This window comes from Littorina saxatilis, linkage group LG15, assembly GCF_037325665.1.
Source record: "Littorina saxatilis isolate snail1 linkage group LG15, US_GU_Lsax_2.0, whole genome shotgun sequence".
In the NCBI taxonomy this organism is placed as follows: domain Eukaryota; kingdom Metazoa; phylum Mollusca; class Gastropoda; order Littorinimorpha; family Littorinidae; genus Littorina; species Littorina saxatilis.
This window is the reverse complement of record NC_090259.1, coordinates 17686106-17696105: the sequence shown is the minus strand read 5'-3', so window position 1 is coordinate 17696105 and position 10000 is coordinate 17686106.

The window sequence follows — 10000 nt, the reverse complement described above, 5'->3', positions numbered from 1 at the left end:
TCAAGGCATAGTCACTGATGTCATTATTTCAGTTATTGTCAAGATTGTGGGTCATGAGAACTTAATTGTAATATTAATGGTTTTATGATAATACTAAAAATAAACAGCAAGAAAAAAATATGAAAAAAGTTATAAGTGTATAGTACTTGTCTTAATCATAATAGTCCTGATTTTGTGATCAAGTGCTCTACACAAGGCTAGATGTTATCAGAGGTCAAGGATGTCAAATATCACGTAAAGTTGAAGCAACCAGAGCATCGGTGGCTAGCAGAGGAACCTCCGATTGGGCCACCAGAAGTAGAGGTGAAAGGAGAGGCTGGTGCAGCGGGGTGCCCGAGCCTCAGAAGGGTAGTTGGCGATGCAGCAAGGCCATTGATATCAGCGTGAACTTGTTATCAGCCTGTGCCGTTATCGGGTTACAGCCGTAGCCCTTTCGCCGTGGCTTCGCCGAACTAGCACTGTAACTCAGATGCTGACACCGGTTACGGGTTAGCGGCGCCACAGGACCATGGTTTCAGCGTTCCTTTTCGTGTTGGTATCAAGTTACCGTGCCCTGGCCAAGAACGCTAGCATTGAAGAAGGGAGAGAAAAGTTCTACCTCCCCATCTTCGGTTTATGTAAACGACTAGGGCTCTTTGCATTAGGAAGTATTCGGATTCTAAATGTTTATTATTATTATCACTAGCAATACTCGTGCTCCTCACGGGATGTAACAAATGTTTTATGATTTTCATTAATCACTGATGGTGTGGATATTAAAGTGTCTATGCGAATCCATACCATTATCAATTGCTATTATTGTTGCAATGGTCGACTTATCTTGTCTGAATCATGACTAATTTATTATTGTATTCATAGCTTCAAAGCGATGGTGATTCAGTGGAGTAGATTAGCTCCCCTGATCAGCGAAGCCTTATAACTATCAGTCATATGATTACCACAAATATGATGGTTAAAACCCTTATAACTTTGGAACCAGCCAACCATTTTTTTTAAATGAAATTAAACATGAAGACGCAGCACATTAGTCCCTTCAACTTAAGGGGGAAAAAAGAAGAAAAAATTCAACTCGATTTTCTGAGAAAAACATTTTTGCTGTGATTATGTAATTTTTAACTGCTATTTTGTAGACCCGTCCTCAGAGTATGTAATGAAAAAAAGTTTCATTGAAATATTCCCAGAACTTTGGGAGACATGGCTGATTATGTATTTTGACCATCGGGCCCCGTAATGACCTTGACCTTTGACCTATCCAATATAAATGTTGCACGCAATAGGCTATCGTGTGTCTACATCTACCTACAAAGTTTGGTTGAAAAATACTTAGCCGTTCAGGATTTATCGCAGTTCCTATATTGTGACATACATACATACTTACGGAATGGAACAATCGCAAACGTCCCCGCTGGATGACGAATTAAATTATAAAAAACGTATCAGTAAAATAAAATAACAATGAACAGCACACATTCCCTGAAAAGTAATGTAGCGTAGGGGAAAGAGAGAAAAAAAAGTGACACCGCGTGGATTCGAACGTGCGTGATTAGAACGTGATGAAGCAAGAGTGTCCTAACCAACTGGCCTACTGATAATTTGCAAAAGTTTCAGGGAGAAATACAGCTATGACATTACAAAAACCATAGGCAATGGATGTTCCGTTTGCCATTCCAATAAGTAACAACAATAATAACTTGATAGGTTTGAGAGTGAACTTGATTTGACATGATACTGTGTTGTCTAAAGTGTTTATTGGATTCTCGGGCAGTTTTATCCCGGACGGCTGCATGTCGAGCTTCAGGGGTGCCTAAGGGCATCCGGCGGTAGGTAAAAATATTTAATGTTCAAATAAACCCACTTAATTAAAAAAATAAACACATTAGTCCCAGCCAGTCCTGATTGAGGTGGCCTCCACTATGCCCATGCAAAAGCAATAACGTGAAAGTTGCCCAGTAATACAGAAATTAGCCATTTCGTGTGACTGAGGCTACCAGTTTGTTTGTTTGTTTATTTGTTGCTTAACGTCCAGCCGACTACGCAGAGCCATATCAGGACGAGGAAGGGGGGGATGAAGGGGGCCACTTGTCAAGCGATTCCTGTTTACAAATGCACTAACCCATTACTTGTGTCCCAGCAGGCTTTAGTAAAACTAAATTAATACCTACTGGAAGATTACCAGTTTCCAGTATGTTAAAATAGGCTTAACCTATCTACTGCTGGACTTACATCAGAACACTAACAGATTAAACTATACATGAATCGCGAGACAAGCGGCAAGAGAAGAGATTTCACACAGATTAGCGCGGGACAAATATTGACAGAATTTTTTTTATCATAACTGCAGTGCCCCACTGCGGGAAGGCTACCAGTACCTGTATTAATATATGAACACACAACACACACACGCACAACCCCCCCCCCCCCAAAAAAAACCAACAACAACGCAACACCTCCCCCCTCCGACAAACCCCTGCGTCACCCAGTGAGCTTTTTTTTTAAATTAACGACGCCAATGGAATTCGAACTCCTGCCTCAGACACTTTCGTTTTGTCACGTTAGGAGAGCAATTTACCAACTTATCTATTTTGCGTCTTGACAGTTCGCGTTAGTGATATTTTAGTGACTTGTGTGACATATAGACTGACCGGAACAAACGCAAACGTCCACCCTCTGGGGGACAAACAACACATTTGCATTCAAACAAAGTAGTTTGTTGATCATAGTGCAATTATCCCGTTTGACTTGTGTCTGTTCTCAATATGACTAACATATATATATGTACTCATTTCTCCCAAATAGGTAAAGCTATTGAAACTCATTTTGGCTATGAGCTCGAGGTCCATGGGAATAAACGCTCATAATTATGTCCTGCGGATCGATGACCCTGGTGTCACTCAAAATTATCCCGTCAGGAAATGCTATTTCGTATACATGTACTCAATTGTCTAACCGGCACGGTTGGCCTAGTGGTAAGGCGTCCGCCCCGTGATCGGGAGGTCGTGGGTTCAAACCCCGGCCGGGTCATACCTAAGACTTTAAAATTGGCAATCTAGTGGCTGCTCCGCCTGGCGTCTGGCATTATGGGGTTAGTGCTAGGATTGGTTGGTCCGGTGTCAAAATAATGTGACTGGGTGAGACATGAAGCCTGTGCTGCGACTTCTGTCTTGTGTGTGGCGCACGTTCTATGTCAAAGCAGCACCGCCCTGATATGGCCCTTCGTGGTCGGCTGGGCGTTAAGCAAACAAACAAACAAACTCAATTGTCTCCAGTAAGGACACAGTTATTTTCTCCGAAATTAAGGCCCCAGTTTGTGGTGATTGATATTGATTTGCTCTGTAGTTTGATTATCCTAGTGCCAACATTATCGCGTCAGGCATGGTTTAAATGTTTTCGTTTGCACCCACTTTTCTCCAAAACTGATAAAACTGGTGACACCACTATTCGGAAGCATGCTCATCGGAGTCGATGCCGAGAAGCTCTGAACTTTGGTGACCCTAGGTACCATATTATCCGGCCAGGAAGGGTTTTAATATATGCTCACTTTACACCCGTTAGGGTCTATATGTTCTATCAGCCCCAGATACTTTACTTGATATTTGCTTTCGGTCCAGCCGACTCTTTTGAGCCATATCAGGACCAATCAGCCCGAGATGTCTTATCATTTCGATGAAGAAGACTTTAAATAATAAAACAACAACCACAGCACGAGATGATAAACGGAAAGTATTAGGATCCTTATGGTCACTTGTTAATTATTATTTTGTTACCCCTTTATCACATGCCGGCTATTGATACATGCCATATCATTATTTTTGTTATCAAAACGAATACGTTGTGTGTGTGTGTATTGTTAGGAAAACTCCAATCTTTTAGATTAGTTAACAATGTATCAAGAAAAATCACATATTTGAGCGAGTTTCTAGGTGACCGTCTTCGTGATTAGGGATCTAATGTACATCCTATATGATCTTCCATGAATGGGTTCGGTTGCTATTTGAATTTTCTGTAAAAGGGGTCGCTCAGATAATCGTCAAAATGTAACTGACAAGTCCAGTGGCTAACGAAGGAAAGCACCGATCACCATCAAGAATAAATCACTACCAGATGTCAGTAGGAATGTTGGTAACTGATCCACTGACCGCTATCATGTTTCACTACTCGCGTACAGAACTGACTGGGCTTGCTAATAAGCAAGCGTTAGTTTGTAACACATTCCCTGGCCCGTCCCAAGAGAACATGAAAGATATATATTTATGCTACACGGAAGCGTTCTGCTTTAAGCAGACTACATGTATAGACCGAAACAGTTCAAAATAATGATACTGGATTCAGACTTCAACATTATTGTTTTCATATTAGGCCTACGAAAAATGACTTACATAACTTATTTTATACTCGTTAAGAGAAATAATACATGCATCGAGGGACATTGCTTTTATTCTAGGCTACATCTCTTATGGAGGCATCTTACACACTCTCTCTCTTTCTTCACCCTCCCATCTCTCTCTCCTTCTCTCCCCCTCTATCTTTCTAATATTGACAACACCCCTCATATGATCACTCAACCTCTCCCCATCGCCCTCTGTCTCTCACCTTCTTACACACACTCTCTCTTTTCCCAACTCTCCTCTCTCTCCATCTCTCTCTCTCTTCAATAATGACACCCTCCACTCTCGAATCTCCAAACATTCGGTTAAACGTGATTAACTGGTATCGTACCCCTATGACAGCTAATATTCCATATTCTCTGCATTCTCTGCTTGTTGCATTACGTTAAAGGTTTTAATGCTCTTTTTTTTCAAGCCACATTTCACGTCAACCAACTTTTATCAAGACGTTATTCAAAGCGTCATTGTAGAAATGACATTCGGAAATATTAGGGGAATCTCTGTCATAACATTTTTTTCTATTTGTTTCCTATCAGGCATTTTTTGTTTTAATCTCAAGTAATATGATACAGACACACAAAGAGAGACACCTATAGTGACAGCCGCTCTATCATGCCAGGACTGGTGTCAGTATACTGTGACTATATGAGGATGTCAATCAATCAATCAATATGAGGCTTATATCGCGCGTATTCCGTGGGTACAGTTCTAAGCGCAGGGATTTATTTATTTTATTTTTTATTTTATGCAATTTATATCGCGCACATATTCAAGGCGCAGGGATTTATTTATGCCGTGTGAGATGGAATTTTTATTACACAATACATCACGCATTCACATCGGCCAGCAGATCGCAGCCATTTCGGCGCATATCCTACTTTTCACGGCCTATTATTCCAAGTCACACGGGTATTTTGGTGGACATTTTTATCTATGCCTATACAATTTTGCCAGGAAAGACCCTTTTGTCAATCGTGGGATCTTTAACGTGCACACCCCAATGTAGTGTACACGAAGGGACCTCGGTTTTTCGTCTCATCCGAAAGACTAGCACTTGAACCCACCACCTAGGTTAGGAAAGGGTGGAGAAAATTGCTAACGCCCTGACCCAGGGTCGAACTCGCAACCTCTCGCTTCCGAGCGCAACTGCGTTACCACTCGGCCACCCAGTCCGATGTAACCCTCTGCGACTTCAATCTCAGTGTGGCAGTACATTAATCTGCTGACCATAAACAAGGAATGCGTCCAGCTGTCTCTCTAGCTCTCCAGTAGGTTTCTCAGCGGGTTATCTGCTTGACGACGTGCTAATTGATGGCACGCGAACCGTGTAATGTATAGCCACTGCGCGAGTCGAACCGCTCTACGACTAGCTGCTCCTCTCCACGCCCCCCCCCCCCCCCCCACCCCCACCGCCAGCCCCACGCATTCCTCTCTCTCGCCCTGCCTCTCTCCCGCCGTTCCTCTCTCCCCCCTCTCCCCCCTCTCTCCTCCCTCCCTCTCTCTCCCCCTCCTTCTTTCTCCCCCCCTCTCTCTTTACCCTTAATTGTCAATCCGTTTTTCATTGCTAAATTCATACGAATAAATAAAAGCTTGATGTTTAGCAAGAATCACCTCTGATTTGTTATTTGCATTGTCACTGAAGACTAAACTGTCAGTGAAACTTAACAGTTCGCCACCTGTTTACCTCTTTTTATATTTTAATCCAGACAGCATTATCCACCACCACCCATTATATAAACATTCTATTTTGTGTAGTCCCGATATCAATGTTGCACACCTTTTGATGCAGCTTTTAATAATATAAGAGATTTGATTTATACGTATTCCCTGTTTCACTCAATGAATATATATATATTCCCTAAAATATCCAGGTAATATACACATTTCCTGGAATTTGGAGGCCATTTTTAGACGTATTCCCTGACTTATATTTAGCATTCAAAAGGAGATACTTTGATGGAGTGAAAAATCTCTCTCTCTCTCTCTCTCTCTCTCTCTCTCTCTCTCTCTCTGTCTCTCTCTGTCTCTCTCTCTCTCTCTCTCTCTCTCTCTCTCTTATGCTTACAAATATAACAACAATCGCATAACAATAGAATTTACAACACAATATTACACTGTTTGCACCAATGAAGTGAGAAAAAATGACTTTTGTATTGGCAAAATCAACAAGCCGTAATAACTCTAGTTGGCGAGATATATTTTGTTTGTTTGTTTGTTTGTTTGCTTAACGCCCAGCCGACCACGAAGGGCCATATCAGGGCGGTGCTGCTTTGACATTTAACGTGCGCCACACACAAGACAGAAGTCGCAGCACAGGCTTCATGTCTCACCCAGTCACATTATTCTGACACCGGACCAACCAGTCCTAGCACTAACCCCATAATGCCAGACGCCAGGCGGAGCAGCCACTAGATTGCCAATTTTAAAGTCTTAGGTATGACCCGGCCGGGGTTCGAACCCACGACCTCCCGCTCACTGGGCGGACGCCTTACCACTAGGCCACCGTGTTGCGGTTTGGCGGGATATAGTGATCCTTACATTCGTTCGAAAAAAAGACCAATAAAGCTACCCTTTCAAACCATGTTCTGAGTTTTTTTGCTTATTTGCTATTGTGTTTGGTTGTAATATGTTATATAGAATTGTGCATGTGAAGTGATATTATATTTTTTAAATATGGAAAAAGTGAAAGCTGATTGAAAATTTATGGACAGATTAATAGATGAAAATGGCTCTCAATAACGACGCAAAAAGGAATTTTACAGGAGCAAGTGAGATTTTACAATAACGTGTTTGATAAAAATGGGAATTTTGTTGAGGAGGATGCTGAAAGTAAAGTTCTTAATTTAAATATTCCTCAGTTAAATGACGAACGAAAATATGGTTTGGAAACTGATTTTACCGTGTTAGAAATCGGCAGGGCGCTGTCTTTATTAAAAAAAAATGGTTCGTCACCAGGTTTAGACGGATTGACTACAAGTTTCATGAAAAAATGTTGGCCTAAAGTAAAAATGATGGTGGTTAATTCCCTTCAAAGTGCATTTAGAGTCGGTGAATTGTCAGATACTCAGAAAAGAGCAGTTATCACGTTGATCCATAAGGATAAAGATTTGCCGAGAGATAGCCTTAAGAATTGGAAACCCTATATCTGTAACCAATACAGATTATAAAATGCTGGCAACATGTTTATCGCAGCGCGTATCTGGTGTTATTTCTGACCTCGTGTCAGAAGATCAGACAGGATGTATTAAGGGAAGAAAGGCAAGTAACTTGATTAGATTAATTGATGATGTCATTAATTACGCTAATGAAAGAAATCAAGCAGGTATATTACTTGCCCTTGACTACGCCCGAGCCTACGATTCCATCTCAAAAGACTATGTGGTCTGGTCCTTTAAAAAATTTGGTTTTGGCGAAAAATTTGTTAAATGGGAGAAGTTAAAAGGGCAATAACCAACCTGGCTCTTCCACGGTCTCAAATAGCATTACATATTGGTTTAATGACAAACACCACGAGCTGCATAAATTATATGGGTTGGATTCCGGAAGAAATAAGTGTAGAATTATTAGCAATACAAATCCGAAGTCACCCCAATATTAAAGGATTTGCCTTACCAGATGTAGGTTTTGCAGAACAAACATCGCGTATCTTGAAACTGGCTATGTACGCCGATGACATAACTGTTTTACTTCAAGATAAAAACGACATGGAAACGGTTTTGAAAATTATTGATGATTTTTCCAATATATCTCGCTTAAAATTAAATAAAAGTGAAACGGAAGCAATGTGGTAGGGATCGCGTAAAAACTGTCAAGAGAAATATTGCGATATTAAATGGAATACCCAGGTTAAAATCATGGGAATTAGTCAGTTTTAAAAATGACATCCCGGCCTCTGAAATTATGGAAAATTGGTCCAAAAAGACTTGAAAAAGTTGAACAAATCATTTGCAGATGGTCAAGAAGAAATTTAAGTATAAGCGGCAAATTATGTATTATTAAGTCCTTCTTAGTTTCACAATTTGTTTACGTTATGCAGGCGCTTCTTGCCCCTGTTAAAGTTCTCGATAAGTTGAATACTATTTTGTTCAGGTTTCTCTGGAAAAGGAAGTATTCAAATACAAAAGCCTTTGAAAAAGTTAAACGAAATGTATTGTGTAATGTGGTGGAAGAAGGTGGTATTAACATGATAAACGTCCACGATATGCAGACTTCTTTTTTACTGACATGGGCAGCAAAACTTCAACAACAAAAACATGAACCGTGGACAACGATTCCGTTAAGTCTTTATCAGGTATTGGGAAGAAATTTACTTTGTTTTAAAGCCACAACACTACTAAAACCAAGGTACTGAATGCATTCGACCAAACTTTTAGACAGAAGTTCTCTTAAAATGAATCCATAATAAAGCATTGATTTATGAGAGAGAAGATCGCTTTGGCGATCAATGTTTGTGGAACAATATAAAAGTGGTTTATAAAAATAAAAGCTTATATTTAAAAAAAATGGATAGAAGCGCATTTAGATATGGTGAAAGATATTTGGGTTAACGGAGATATGATTCCTTTTAACCAGCTGTGCACAAAGAAAGGATACAGTCCCTCTAGATTTTTTGAGTACCGCGCAGTGAAGACTGCTGTGCGAGCGCTTGCACTTCGCAAAAACACAGCCAGCCCGCGAGCAGGCGAACACAATAATGACCTTGACACACGGAACCCTGTGATCATTAACCCCTCCGCGAGAAAGATTCGCATGCTGATAGTCCAGTCTAAAGCGAGCGAGCCTTGCGCTGCTACATTTTGGTTACATAAATATCAGGTTAAACTAGATCACAGTCATTGGCTGTTAGCAAGCAAATGTACAAAAGAAGAAAGATTGCGATTGTTACAATGAAAAATATTACATAATATTTATCCCACGAATATATTATTAAATAAAATGAAAATTAGAGAAACAAAATTATGTACATTTTGTAAACACATTGATTATGTTGAACACTTTTTTTGTCAATGTGAGAAGTTGACGAGCTTTTGGGAAAATGTTGTCCATTATATTTTTAGAAATACAGGATCAAATGTGCACCTCTCAGAACACGATGTCTTGTTTGGTTATCAACCTAGTAATATATGCCAAAATAATAAGGTACTTAATCACATTATTTTGATTGCAAAAATGTGTATTAGTAAATATTAGTATGGTGATAGATACGATTTGAATAGTATCATTATTGGAAAATAAACTGTACATTAGAAGATTGTGAGTAATGTATAAGTCGAGATGAGGTGAAGTGATATATGACGTTTGTGAATATTATGAGGGGGGTGGGAGGGAGCGGATGGACGAGAATAAGAAAAAGAAAAAAAGAAAAAAAAAGGAGAAAAAAAAAGTAACCATCTATGGCTCCTCAATTGCTTTTTGTATAAACAACCATGCAAACCACACAAAAAAACCAACAAAAAAAGAAACCGGTTTTCTCCAATTTTAAAAAAACCAAAAAAAACAAGTCGCGTAAGGCGAAATTACTACATTTTAGTCAAGCTGTGGAACTCACAGAATGAAACTGAACGCACTGCATTTTTTCACAGTGACCGTAGTCCGCCGCTCGCGCAAAACCCAGT